At 35.5% G+C, this 13,253-nt stretch overlaps 1 protein-coding gene across 3 annotated transcripts in view; it reads right to left on the reverse strand.

Annotated features, from left to right (window-relative positions):
* Window positions 1-13,253, reverse strand: part of LOC118186480 (ATP-binding cassette sub-family G member 8) — a 156,904-nt gene that overhangs the window by 81,262 nt on the left and 62,389 nt on the right. Inside the window, exon 2 of one of the 3 annotated variants that reach the window (XM_085811035.1) lies at window positions 1,960-2,024. The exons of the other annotated variants lie outside the window; for them this stretch is intronic. The gene's annotated coding sequence lies outside the window, so the exon portion shown is untranslated. The remainder of the gene's footprint in view (window positions 1-1,959; window positions 2,025-13,253) is intronic. 3 annotated transcript variants of the gene reach the window in all.

Here is a 13,253-nt window from a genome sequence, read left to right on the forward strand (position 1 = left end):
CGAAATTCAATTTCGATTTAGCCCAACATGTTTGGAGATAAAATTGTTTACGCAGGTGTATTGTACGACAGGTTTTAAGACGTGTAATATAAATGAAACTTCCATGTAGTAGAGGTGAAGAGCAATGTATCGATGTAAAACTGTCGATAAATATTTACATAATCATATTCCTACCTAGTATTTCGTCCAACTATTTCAAAAATATTCCTAAAACGTTATGATTAAACAAATTTATACTGAACCTCAACTAACGCATATTTTACTTAAATATAATATATTAATGGTTGCTGAAACACTTTTAAGCTGAATTTAAAGTTTCAATTTCCTATGCTATTTGGTTTCTAATAATTTATCTAAGGTACAAATATAAATTTACATTATATATTATCAAATTTATATTGAACCTCAACTAACGCATATTTCACTTGAATAAATTAATGGTTGCTGAAACACTTTTACGCTGAATTTAAAGTTTCAATTTCCTATGTTATTTGGTTTCTAATAATTTGTCTTAAAAAACAAATATCTGGATATAATATATATTGTAAATTTATAACTACAACGTTAAGTAGACATGATACATAATATAAAGGCATAATACATAATATAAATTTCTGTTTGCAATGTAAATTTACGTATTTGAAAACCTTAATTTTTGCGAGGTCATACGTATTTCACAATAAATTTCCTGACAACGTCATTTTAACAAATTAAAGTATAAAATTCCTTTAAAAATTCCTTTACACGCTACACAATTCATGAATACTTTATTCTTCCAGATGGCTTTAAGCAATACAAAACCCTATACTTTATTATCATTATATGTTAGCCTATTCATGGCAATTTCTTGCAAAACCGATTCTATGATAACTAATGTGTCAGTGAATCTTTACATAAAATGTACATGTGAAGCATTACAAGTGCTATTCATCAAAATTTCCTCCGAAATTTATCAAATAATGTTCATGTCTCAGGGAATCCTATTATAAAAGACATCATTGCATGATTGGCCTTTCTTCACTAGATACTGGAGAGCTTTGCTTGAAAACCTCTCATGTAATACCGCTTTTAATAACATTTCAGCTCATTTAGTGCTGCAATATTAACAGGTTTCTCCCCCCCCCCGAGTGACGGGCACTTGCCTATAATGGCCAGCAGAAGTGATGGTCATTTTATTGCGGAGGCACCTAATAGGCGGCCATCGTTACCTCCTATGAAGGGACAGACAATTTTACATCCATGCCTTCTCCGGGATTCAAACCCGGTCCCTTCGGTATCACAGTCAGGCTACCCTAACCACTATATCGTCTGGGCGGCTATGGTTAACATGTTGACTGCCAGGCCCATTTTACGCGGTTTGCGCTTGGCGCCAATATGAATTTTTTTATTATGCGACGTTTATTATATTGAAATATTACCTACAGAAGATAAGGTGAGTTACATAATTGCGTTTAATGCATTTCTCATAGTGGGTGTCACCCACCACACTACACCAGGCGTTGTAGATCAGTTTTGCGATTTGGTATTCTTCGAACCATTATAGTAGTAATGGTATTATTTGAAAAATTTATCAGTACGATACTTATCCATTTTTATTGTTGGTCGCGTCGCCGGTGGTCCCCACGGTGCTGTAGCCAAGTCGAATGCCGGCCACCGGCGAAACTCACGGCAGTCAACGTGTTAAGCTGTGCATTAATTAGAAACTACTTTCAAGTTCCTCCTTTTGTTTAAAGGTATGCTTTAACTTAGCTATTAAAATGAAGGACATCCAGATATTCTGGGAAGATTAGCTTTGCATGCTATACATAACAAATGTGAGAAAAACTCCTTCTGCTTATTAAAAAGTCAACGCAAATACATAACAGGTCGGAAACTATTCAAAACTCATGCAGTATATTTCCTAAGAAAAAAACAGGTAGACACAAAGAAATGAGAAATAATGGAGTGCAAAATCCATACTTTTTTAGAATCGGTAACTGAGTTGGAAAATCCCTTCAGCTATCCTTATGAGCAAGCACTGTAGCCTAGAAAATACAGGGTGAGTCAGAAATATACGTTTTGACAAAAAAATATCTAACGAGTTGCTGTACGCTGCAAAGAGAAATAAATACCGCGTTATGCTTAAACTTATTTTTTTTAATTTCAAATAAGAATCACCTGGAAGGGCTTATAATATTGGGCAAGATGCCGATGAACATGCAGCAGCAAATTCGTTTTCAGCATGAACGAATGCATGTCAGAGTGATCACGAAGGTGTAAGACTGGGCAGATATGATTTAATTTAGCATTTCTGCCGTCAGTTTATGACAAATAAAAGTCCCAATCTCACTTGTGGTTAGAGATCTAGCCATATTTCTAACTATTTAAAAAATATATAGAGAGAAAGTTTACAGAGCTTTTCAACATAGGTTACAGATTTTAAAAAACTGAAATTTTAGATCTCGTAGCAACAACGTACGCATTAAAACTAGAAAATCAGATACAGATGAATCTTCACATATTAAAAAATTTCTCATTCAATTAATTCGCTTTGCGGCAAAGCAAAAGTACATAAAGCTTCAAAATACATTAATTAAAAATTGAAAAATATGGAAAAACTTAACACACCAAATACAGTTTATAACTTATTTCTCCCGCTTTCCTTGCGTGCCTTCGTGGTGTAGTGTTCAGCACACTGAGCGGGTATTTCAGAGGTCCGTGGTTCGATTCCCGGCGAAGGCGATTGCTAATTTTTCATCTCCCCGACGTTTCCAATTAATCTAATGTCTCTACAAGTTAAAATAATAAAAAAGAAAATATACAATTAAAATTAGAATTTCTACGTAAAAACAAGCAAATCAGCCAGCGACAAGAAGGCAGATTTTTCGGTGGAGAAAAATTTCGGTGGATTTTGGACAAAAGATTACTTTTGGTCCAAAAGACTGACTTGATTCACTATTCTGCCAAGTTACAAATGTAAACAAATATGGCTGCTCCGTTAGACTTAGCCCGCATCTAAACAACTTTTAAATTGTTGATAATTCTACAATTATTGCATGCAGATTAACTAAAGGCATGAAAACCTTAACCGAAACATAAGAACAACATAATTCAACCATTTTTAAAACAAAAACTGCAAAATTTACCAACATATAATAATTAAAAATCTGAGCCCACCCAGCCGAGCGGATATATATTTATATACTTTCGGTGAGGCCGATTGCAACCAAAAAGGGAGGCGTAAAACTATAAGTTATGACAGTCCTATATACAAAATGTCAACGTTCTGAGGCTACTTGTTTTTGAGTTATGTACGTATAGATATTACGAAAAAAAATCCTGTTCTAAATCCATTTTACAATTTTACAATTCGTTTTGGGAAAAAGAGTCCTTTATTCTGTCCTTACGTACTGATGTCACTCAAAAAAATCGTTAAATTGCATTCGGTAATAGCGGTCAGAATGGATATTTTCTTTGAAATACAATGCCTGAATTGCAATTACAATACTTCTTTTACTTCGTGCAAGAAAGTAAAAATAGACATGAAAATTAGATGCTATTTTAAAGCAGCAGCAAAATATTAGTAATGCGAATCCTATTAAATGAATTCCATTTTGTCAAGAAATCGCTTACGCTAATCATCTTAATTACGAGAACAAAAACTTATTTATATTTATTCCTCATAATTAATCGTAAATGTGCTATTTAAACAATTTATTCATTTTCCCGAAATCAGAAACTGAAACGAAAAATTGGATGAAATAATTAAATTTACATCAGGAAGCACAAAAATAAATTAAAAATACTCTAAACACGACTATATTCAATTGTGAACGACTATATTGATCCGTTGTCAAACAGACCACTCCCAGTAACTGCAGAAATATTTCATTTCCTTTTCTTTTTTAAGCTAAGCCTTACTTAAAGCTAAAAGGCTGGGTTACTTTAAAATACACAACGCTTGTTTAGCTTACCTGTCTACGAGGAGTGAGTTTTGTGAATTATTTTCTTTGGCATGCATCATTAAATGCAAGTAAAATGCAGCAGTTCTTCACCTAAATGCAGAGTCAATAATAAAAAAATCCTCATTTCTTTAGACTCAAACTGAATGGTGATCTCAACTTCCACCGGGATGTGTCAAGCGTGAATTACCTTTCTTGTTCGAAATTCCATGAATGGAGGAAGTTTTTCTCTTTATTTTCCTCGGGCTTAACATTTACTTAACATTCCTGTGGCTTCAGCATTGTAAGCCGCAGAATAATGAACTTTCGAACACCACCTCCGCAATTCGGTAACTACACAGTAGTACGAGACAATGAGTCGACTACTATTTCTTCGTTAGCTTAAGAGAAATGTCAGCACAAGATTTAACACTTTTGAAATGCAGGAAAAGTTTTTAAGCTACATTACAATTAAACAGCAGATTTAAGCTAAGAGAGCGTAGCTGTTATCAGTTCTGTTTTATAAATGTAAAAAACAAACTTTAAAAAATCTGAAGGAATTCAGATTCAGATTACAAGAGTCGCCTGAAAGGTTTTGTTAAGGTTTTTTTCGCTCTTTCTTAGACTAACTCCTACTAATATATATATATATATATATATTTTGTCTTTTTAGCTTTACCATTAAGCTTCTTTTTCTTCGCACTTATGCCCTATACAATTTAACAGCAAAATTATGAAATTTAAAAACAGCATACGTTTAGAACTCCCCATGCAGCATTAAGTGTTGGCATAAAAACATTTTCCTTTTTTTTTTTTTTTTTTTTTCATTTTTTTCTCAGTTCATCATGTCAATGTTCAGTTTTCTTACTAAGATGGCTTTACAAAACTTTTTATTTTATTTTAACAATTATCAACGTTTTCTGCGTTTAATTTATATTTACTAAATATCACGTACGCCACGTAAAATTCGATTCAACAGCATATCTTTTAGGAAAAAATACACAATCTCGCTCACTAAAGACAAGAAATTTTTCCGTACAGTGTTGCCACTTTTGACTTTGAAATCGTTAATCAAAAACTCATTAAAGTTTCACAAAATATTAAATAGATAACAAAACAAATTCGGGCTTCCAGGTGCCCATGTTCGGGTGGAGGATTATGTTATTCACAATTCGATGGCTGTATGTACCGCTGTTTCTCAGAATGCGAGGAACATGTGTACTTTCATGCAGATCCTTCATTATTTAATTTCTTTAAGGGAAAGGCGATAATATCTGTGGCAGCAATTGGATAAGCTATACGCCGTTTATAGAGACTGAATGCAAAATGGCGTTTCGAAACTACCATTCCCTTCGGAACTAGCGTTTCTTCTGGGCTAATTAAGTTATTCTTGAAAAGAGCAGAACATACAAGACAATAGTTTTAAAATTATGCTAGTTAGCGTAATTAATTCTTTATAACAGATATCGCTACGTATTATGCAAACTATTTCATAAAATGAGAAATATAACAATGCCAGCAATAAATGTGACTTACTTTACGGGCGTAATAAATTCCCCATGAATTTTTCTAGTTTATTTTTACTTACTTAACTTGGTGCTGTATCTACATAACCAGCTTATGAAATAGATTTTGCAGATTAAGATCTAAATTCGATAAACGCTGTGTAAACTAAATCGATTTAAAACTATTCAATTTCTGTTATATAGCAATTCAATTATTAGCCTACAAAGAAAATAAAACCTATCAGAGGCTTGTAAATAAATGCTGTGCCGGAAAAATTCTGTCGACCACTATCAGCAAAATTTTGCGTTTTAGTCTATAGCTCTGAAAAATAGTACGACTCAGGAATGCTTCTTTGAAATTTGATTCAAAGGATATTCCAAAAGTTTAAATAAATTCCAGCTTGCGCGGTAAAAAATACCCTTTTTAATATGCATAGCCACTTGCATCTTACCTAATCAAAACGTGCAAAGAAATGCACATCCAATATTTGTAATTTATGCTCTCCCTTTTTCCCTACCACGCGCAGATATGTTGCCAGTTTCCAGACTGAAAGAAGTAATGATTTTTTTTTTTTTCCTTTTAAACATTATGTTTCGCATATAAAAGAACTCATTCAAATATTTCTTTAAAGTCTCCTCTTTGAAATATTTGAACCGTTGAACTTAATCCTAGTTAAGAATTGGAGAAATCGTTTTAAAGGTTTCTTTTCTGTTGTTCGATTCAACTTCTGTGGTTCTCGAAAGGTAGAAAATTACTGCCAATACTTTGTATGGTAAAACTTTCTTTGATGCAATTCAAGGTGTTAAACTCGGCTATAAGGAAATGTTTTGCAACCTGAGGCTTACAGTTTACGATTTTGATTTCCGGCACAGTCATTTCCGGATGTTAATTAATGCAAATTGCAGATACCCCATAGTAATAAATATTTAGACGTTTTTAGATTATTTCCCAGATCTCCATTACGAACGTAAAGCTTTCATTTACGATATCCCAGTTTATGGTATTCGTCATTCAGAGTTGAACCAGTTTTTAGAGTTGAACCATAGAGTTAAATCCCTTTTCCAAGTCGGACTGTAGAATAAGAACTATAATCTGATAAAAATGTTATATCAAAAAGAAGTTATCGTAGTCACCGACGTGGACGGTTGATTGCTTTGGTTGATTATGGCAAGTACACTATGACTCTCTGCCGAAGAAAATGAATGCCTTCATGGAAAACTTTCTAAGTGAAACTTGCTCTTATCTACATTGCACATAAAAAAAAAAACTAAAAAAAAAAAAAAAAAAAAAAAGCAACCAGCCCGTTCGCCTGGAATTGAACCCAGGTCTGAACCTACCAGTGTTCAGCGATTTCCGCGATCGGCCTACTATCTTGGTTGAAGAAGTTAGGGTTAGCGATTTACAAAATACAGAATCATCAGAAATGATTTAAAAATTTTTCATTCAGAGCTAGTCAAAGCCTTTTAAAATTTATGGAATGCCCTATGGTATAGCACTTTATCGGCAGCATAGCTAATAACACCTCTTAGCACTGATAGTTCGATCTTCCTTTTTTATTACGGTCGACGGGTTGACTGCATAAGCATTTTCGTAGTTTTTTTTCATGTGTAACAGAAATACTAGCCAGTTTTCCTTAGAAAGCCCTTCATGAAGGTAGCTCTTCCTTTAGGTAAATAGCTCCTGTGTGCACCGTCATAAGGAAATAATCCAATTCGATCAACTTCGGCTATATATGCTTCTGATATAGCTTCTCGCAGAACGGAGCGTAAGACACAATCCCTGAGATGATATTAGAATTTTATACCACTCAGTCCTCGTCCGCGGCTCTAGTTAACTTTTAGGCATTTGGCCTTCAGTTTAAGGAAATTCGAAACATTATAACAGACCAACAAAAGTATGATTTGCAACTTAATTGGTGTTAATAAAATATATAAAACTCTCTTGCACACATGTTGAAGTATTCCCGAAATCTATGCTCATACAAAATGCATGCATGTAAAGTGGTTTTCCAGTCAAAAAAACTAACGTTTTTGACAGCATTTACATAACACTGCAACTGAATTATATTATCTCTCGTTAATCAAAGAAATAGGCAGGAAACACAGCGCAGTCGATGTGGGTAACTTCCATTCTAAGAAGATTCACATAAAAACAGAGATGCAGATTTTGCGAAAACGGTACGCTGTCATAGTTCTAATAAAAATACAACAAATAAAAAATGCACCACTAATACGCAACACAACTGAAAAATATTGTTCTTACAGCATGCTGTCTTTAATAAGTTTAGAATTTTTTAGCAAATTTAATCATCCTCAACAAATTGCCCAGACTAGCGGTTATGGGAGACTACTGCGGTAACAAAAGACCCGGCTTCGAATCCCAGAGAAGATATGGATGTAAATTCTCTGTCCCTTCATAGGAAGTGACTGTGGCCGCCTGTTAGGTAACTTCATAATACGAGGGCCATCCAGGAAGTAGATTACGTTTCCGTCTGTGTCCGCTAGGGGCGGGGCTAGCGCGGCCATCTTGGGGTCAGAGCGTTGCGCAGCTCAGTCTGCATCTAGCCGTGCTAGTGAGAGGTTCGTGCTGTGCTCCGTTCAGATACTGTGACGGTTTGAAATGTCTGCGTTAATTGAAAATCCCGCGAGCTGCGAGGTGCGCTCAGTAATAAGGTTTCTGACTGCAAAAAACTGTAAACCGATAGAAATCTATCGGCAGCTTCGTGAAGTGTATGGGGACAACATTATCACTGAAGGTGGAGTGCGTCAGTGGGTCATAAGATTTCAAAATGGCCGAACCAATGTTCACGACGAAGATCGAAGTGGGAGACCCAGCATAGTGACCGCCGAACTTCTCGAAAAAGTCGATGCTAAAGTCCGTGAAAATCGAAATTTCACAATAACGGAACTTTCTTTGAGTTTTCCACAAATTTCGCGAAGTTTGTTGCACGAAATCATCAGCGAAAAGCTTGGTTACCACAAGTTTTGTGCAAGATGGATTCCAAAAATCTTGACAGAGGACCACAAAAATCAGCGAATGGCTGCAGCGTTGAACTTTTTGGACGCTTACCATAAGGATGGTGACTCTTTACTCGATCGCATCGTTACTGGTGACGAAACATGGGTGAAACATGTGAACTGTGAAACGAAATTGCAATCAATGCAGTGGGGGCACACAAGTTCTCCCCAAAAACCCAAGAAATGCATGCAAACAATGTCGGCAAGGAAGATGATGGCGACTGTTTTTTGGGACAGAAAAGGTGTAATTTTGGTGGACTTCCTGGAAACAGGCACTACAATAAACTCTCAAAGGTATTGCCAAACTCTCCAAAAACTCAGAAGAGCAATTCAAAACAAGCGCAGAGGAATGTTGAGCTCTAAGATCTTGTTGATTCACGACAACGCCCGGCCCCACACGGCAAATGTCACTCGTAAAGTTCTTGAATCTTTTAAGTGGGAGTTGTTTCCTCATCCGCCGTACAGTCCCGACCTGGCACCGAGCGACTTCCACCTATTCCCAGCAATGAAGAAGTGGCTGGCTATGCAGCGTTTTGATGACGACGCACAGCTGCAAGAAGAGGTAACGAAGTGGTTGAAGGCGCAGGCGGCCGAATTTTTCGACGAAGGAATTTCCAAGCTCGTACATCGCTACGATAAATGCCTTAATTTGTATGGTGACTATGTAGAAAAGTAGTATTTGAGTGTGGCTTTCATCTGTATATAATAAAATTTGTTTCCTATACTTTGTTTATTTTTTTATTCCAAAACGTAATCTACTTTCTGGATAGCCCTCGTAAAATGACAACCGCTTTCGGCCTTAGTAGTGGAGAAAGGCTTAAAAATGGTTAGTGCCTGCCATAAAAAAAATTTATCCTGAAGAAGGGTAATCATTAAAATAACTTTCACGTGATGTATACTCGATTTCGAATTTTTAAGAAGTAGCTGGCTTGCTTCCATTTTCAGAATTTCAACTAGGCCGCTCGACTGCAGCCTCACCCATTTAATGCCTCCGGGCTTCAGTGACATGTATGTAACTTGCTGTTACGGAATGATACCTTACTTGCCATTAGCATCTGAGATACTTGGCCGTTCAGACTGACATCGGGTTCACACGAAATCCGGTTTTCGCCGTTGCTGATTTACGGAATTTGACCTCAGAGCTTCCTAGAATATCAACTGGGGCGAGAAATACGACGTCGCGCCAGAGATTTATAACTTAAATCAGAAGTAATATTTCTCGATAGAAATTTTTATTTCCGTGTTAGGATCAATACTAAAACCGAAAAAGATACCCGGATATAGATACGTAATAGTAAACGTTAGTAATTCTAGATTACAACTTGAGCGAAAATGTTACCTAGAATGTTGCTTATACAAATGAGCTTCCGTATATATTTAAGATCATCGTATCTTTATTCGGTTTCCGAATTTTTAGTCCAAAGGGGCTTTTTGTCCCTGAAGGACTATTGTTTTCGTTTTGCGATTTTGCGTTGAATCACTATAAATGTCCGTTTCACTTTTCAAACTTTTGCTGAGTCCTGCATTATATTCGAAGAAATTAAATAATGAAAAATCTGCATAAATATATGTTTATTTCTCGCACTGTGGTAATACAACGGTACATAGAGCCATCGAATTTTGAATGACGTAATCCTCTACGAATATGGGCGTGTGGAAGACCAAATTTGAAATTTGTTTTATTATCGATTTCATATTTTGTAAAACTGTAGCGAATTTTTGATTAACAAACTCAAGGATTTCAAAGCGAGCAATGGTAACACTCTGCGGGCGGGGGGGGGGTGACCTTTTTATCTCCAGTGCGCGAAACTGTGTATCGGAAATTCTAAAGCTAGGCTCATTTTAAAATTATTTTGCGACATTGCTATTGAACTGAATTTTATGGTTTAAGTGCAAAGAACATGATATTTAATAAATAAAGGTAGCACACATAACATTTAAAAAAACGCCCTTTTGGACGTAATTTAAAATTTGAAACCTTTCAGACTTTTTAAAATTTTCCATTACAGAAGTTGCGCACTTCGTTTCAAATTAAATCCAGCGGCTATTTGCGTCACTCCAGATTGGTGTCTTAATACATACATCCACTATTTTTGGTAACTTTCTCGGTTTCAAAAATTAAACTAACACTAAATATATTACGAAGATAAAGCATCCATTAAGAAGGGATCACTGAAGCTATCCAATCAAAAGAATTTCAACTTGAATGTAAAATGTTTCAAAATCAAACTAACACTAACTACAATATGAAGATGAGGAATTTCTTAAGAAGCGATGAGTGAAATTGCCTAATGACAGCCATTTCAACTTGACTGCAAATAAATTATATAAAGTTAAATGGCAAATGCAAACTAAATACTGTGCAGATTAGAATTTTACATAATTTCTTCAGCTTTCCGACCATTTTTACAAAATTTTCGACTGGGTTAACCAATATCACGAAGCACAAGAGAATTATCTGTCCTTAAAAATGGTTATCAGATTTGGTTTGTTTAATTATGACAAAGCACTCGGGAACTATCAGCCTAAGGGGAGAAATACTTTCGGGGAGGACTTTCTAAAAAACTGGCTCGTATACACGTTACACATGGAAAAACCACGAAAACGCCCATGCAGTCAGTCATTTCGCCGAAATTTGAACCTCTAACCGAACTATCAGTGTTCAGTGACTTCACCGCTCGGCAGCTGACGGACGACTGCCTTAAAAAAAAAAAAAAAAAAAAAAAAAAAAAAAAAAAAAAACAAAAAACATCCTTTTAACCCCCGGGACCTAAAAACGGATTTGGATTTGTTGTTTTAAAATGACGGTTGGTCGCTTAACCACTTGCGCTACGACTAAACTTCACGGTTGCGGTGCTGTGCGATAAAATATAACAAGCGTAAAGTGTCTCATTTACGCCGCTCCGCGTCTGCGAGTGCAATCCAGAGCTGTAACTCGAAAAATAAACAATCTCGTTGTTAGGTGACGTGTGCACCACGTTATTTTCATTTTTCCGCGCGGTTTAAGACAAAAGCATCTCGACGTGCGAGGCACGTCTTTTTAGCGCAAGCGGTTAAGGTAAGGAACGATTTGCAGAGGACTTGAAGTTGGTTAATATTGACATTATACTCCACGAAAACTCCATGAAGCCAAGCCATTGCAGCAAACCTGTTCGAAAGTATTTGAACCCCAGTCAAATTACCAGTGTTAGCGACTTTACCGCTCAGCCGGATACCCATACTTTTACCTCTACCTGTCATTCAGTTCACCAGCAACCGAGCGGTAAAGTCGTTAACACTGGTAGTTTGACTGGAGTTCAAATCCTGGCGAACAGGTTAGTTGCATTGGCGTTTTCATGGGTTTCCTTTAGGGAGTCTTTCGCGACGGCTTCTTTCCGAAAAAGGTGCTTAGCCCTCTAGTTTACTATGTCTTAATAGATTAACCTAAACTATTGCGAATAAAACTTCCCAGAACTTTTAGTATTCCACGGCTTTTAACCCTCAGGCCGCAAGGTATCTCGAAATTAACTATAAGCATTTTGTTGCTTTAAGTTTAAACACTCATTCATTTCATTACCTCTACAATTGTTTGATTGTCATACCTATGCACAAAAGTACATGACTTTGTGTATTAAGTTTCGATGGAGAAAGGTAATTAACTGATAAACGAAGTACATGTATAGTTCTGAAATTACATTTCACACTTTAGAAATACTTCTCAATATTTAATAAATTATAAATCGAGACTACAATATAGCTTGTATTACGTTTAGAGACTCGCACGAAGAACGGATGTGGGATGATATGCTACAGATATGATTAATCCCCATTTTATTCAGTTTATAAATTTATTACCTAGAAATAAAATGAAGGTAAAAAAAAATAATACCTAATCGTTCTCCTGACCTAGGAGATCCAAGAAAAACCACAAACTACTTCGCAGTTAAATGGTATGCGATCCGTGGAAAAAGCCTCTGGGAATCTTTGCAGATGTAAGATTAAATTTCAACTCCAGGTCATAAATGTTAACCATTAAAACTTAGGTTATGCATCACAGCATGTCAGGTTAGTTGATTTCTTTTCCTCTAGGAAGAATAAATTCGATTTATAGCACTTTCTGGGCGAAAGTTTACAGTTATAATATATTCATTCATGTTAAGATACAGCTCCGTACTAAATGATGCATAGCTGAGATACAGGTTACGTAGTTTAGGATTAATGTTAAACTTAAAATGCATGTATAATAGTATTTTGATCCATCTAATAATATATTATAGAAAATTAAATGCTATTCAAGAGGAAAAGATAACGCATGTTTGAAAGTCACCAACTTGAGAATTAAAGAAACTTTGACTTGGAACTGGAAGCCATGATAACGAACGGACAACCAAGAGCTTTGGATACCAGGTTGTGGCTTTTGTACAACTTGCGCAATCAATTAAATACACCTCCTCAGTCACTAAGTACAAATGTTATACAACATGTATGGGCACATTTGCAAGAAACCATTAATCCAATTTCTGATAGGATGCAATTCAGAAACGCCTTACAAAAGGAATGGGATAAAATTACGTCAGAATATTCTACAAAATTAGTTAATTCAATGGCCAGAAGATTAACAGCAGTCAAGAACGTTCAAATATAAAATATTACGAAAAATATAAAATTAAAAATAAAGGAGTTATGTGTAATTAATTGGTTTGAATTTGGTATACGAATATTTTTTATGTGTTAAATTAAAGCGATAAAACAGTTAATTGTTAATTAATGGCTAACCATTAATTATTCCATTGGCTCAAATCAGAACTAATAATTCAGAATTAATGATTTT

The sequence above is a fragment of the Stegodyphus dumicola genome, chromosome 2 (assembly GCF_044657685.1).
Source record: "Stegodyphus dumicola isolate Sdum_Otavi_A_Nest chromosome 2, ASM4465768v1".
In the NCBI taxonomy this organism is placed as follows: Eukaryota; Metazoa; Arthropoda; class Arachnida; order Araneae; family Eresidae; genus Stegodyphus; species Stegodyphus dumicola.